Below are 1,736 nucleotides of genomic sequence, written 5' to 3' on the forward strand. Positions count from 1 at the left end.
ATTGGAGGAAGAAGAAGGAGCTGGAGGAGCAGAGAAAGCTGGGAAACGCTCCAGCTGAGGTGGACGAGGAGGGAAAGGACATAAACCCCCACATCCCACAGTACATTTCATCAGTGCCGTGGTACATCGACCCATCAAAAAGGCCCACACTAAAGCATCAAAGACCACAGAGTAAGAATGAGAAGCAGTACTCTGCAATTGGAGAGCTCACCATGGACTATGATGGAAAGCGTGATCGCTGGAATGGCTACGACCCCGAGGAACATCAGTGCATTGTTGAAGAGTACGCCAAAGTAGATCTGGCCAAGAGGACACTGAAAGCACAGAAACTTCAGGATGAGTTGGCCTCGGGAAAACTGGACCAGACTGAGCGGGAACATGACAGTAAAGATGAGGATGAAGACAAATATGCAGATGACATCGACATGCCCGGTCAGAACTTTGACTCCAAGAGACGAATCACTGTCAGGAATCTGCGTATCAGAGAAGACACAGCTAAATACTTGAGAAATCTGGATCCAAATTCAGCGTACTATGATCCAAAGACGCGAGCAATGAGAGAGAACCCGTACTCCAACACTGGCAAGAACCCTGATGAAGTGGGGTACGCTGGAGACAACTTTGTTCGCTACAGTGGAGCCACAATTTCCATGGCTCAAACACAATTGTTTACCTGGGAGGTTTATGAGAAAGGCTCCGAGGTGCATCTGCAGGCTAACCCCACCAAACTAGAGCTGCTGCATCGTTCCTTCAAGGTCAAGAAGGAGGACTTCAAAGAAGAACAGAGGGAGAGCATCCTCGAGAAGTATGGAGGCCAGGAGCATTTGGATGCACCACCGCGGGAGTTGCTGTTGGCCCAGACGGAGGACTACGTGGAGTATTCGCGTCACGGCGCTGTGCTGAAAGGACTCGAAAAGGCTGTCGCTCGCTCCAAATATGAGGAGGACGTGCTCATCAACAACCACATTTGTATTTGGGGTTCCTACTGGAAAGATGGCTTCTGGGGGTACAAGTGTTGCCACTCCATGGTCAAACAGAGTTACTGCACAGGATCAGCTGGAATTGGAATTAACAACTCAGAGTGCACTCCATTTGAAGAGGCAATAACTGAGCCACAGGAGGAGGAACAGCCCAAGACTCTGCTAGAAATGCATCAAGATAAGATGAAAGAGAAGAAGAAGAACAAGAAGCGCGACTCCGACAGCAGTGATTCGGAGGATGAGGAGAAGAAGAAGGAAAAGCTGAAGAAGGCTCTAGAAGCAGAGGACAAGCGGGTGAAGCAGGTGGAGATGCTAATGCAGCTGGATGAGAGGAAGAGGCCGTACAACAGCTTGTTTGAAGTAAAGGCGCCCACTGAGGAGGAGATGGAGGCCTTCCGCATGAAACGCAGCAGGCCAGATGATCCCATGGCTTCCTTCTTGGGACAGTGACCTTTTCAGTCCCGGCAGATTCCCCTAAACTCTCCCCAAGAACTCTACTAGAGCAGCTGCTCAGTAAAATATAAAATCCCACATTCACTCAAGTTTTGTGTTTTGGAAAGAAGTGCGGGAGAAACTGTACAGTATTTTGTAAAAGTTAATGTTAACGCATTGTTTTGAAGCTGCATGTCCATAAAATGTAGAACAACAATAAAAAAGGTGTTTCACTTCAACAGGAGACATTTAAATACTTTCAAACCTTTCAAATTCAGTCTTTACAGGAAACATGAGAAACGTAACTGCATTTCTTTTTATAAT

At 47.4% G+C, this 1,736-nt stretch overlaps 1 pseudogene; it reads left to right on the top strand.

Annotated features, from left to right (window-relative positions):
- The first annotated feature begins 7 nt into the window (after nucleotides 1–7).
- LOC102194429 (pre-mRNA-splicing factor SLU7 pseudogene) lies at nucleotides 8–1,725 on the top strand (annotated as a pseudogene).
- Nucleotides 1,726–1,736: the final 11 nt, after the last annotated feature.

This window comes from Pundamilia nyererei, unplaced genomic scaffold, assembly GCF_000239375.1.
Source record: "Pundamilia nyererei isolate P.nyererei 1_Seehausen unplaced genomic scaffold, PunNye1.0 scaffold01958, whole genome shotgun sequence".
Taxonomy (NCBI): Eukaryota; Metazoa; Chordata; class Actinopteri; order Cichliformes; family Cichlidae; genus Pundamilia; species Pundamilia nyererei.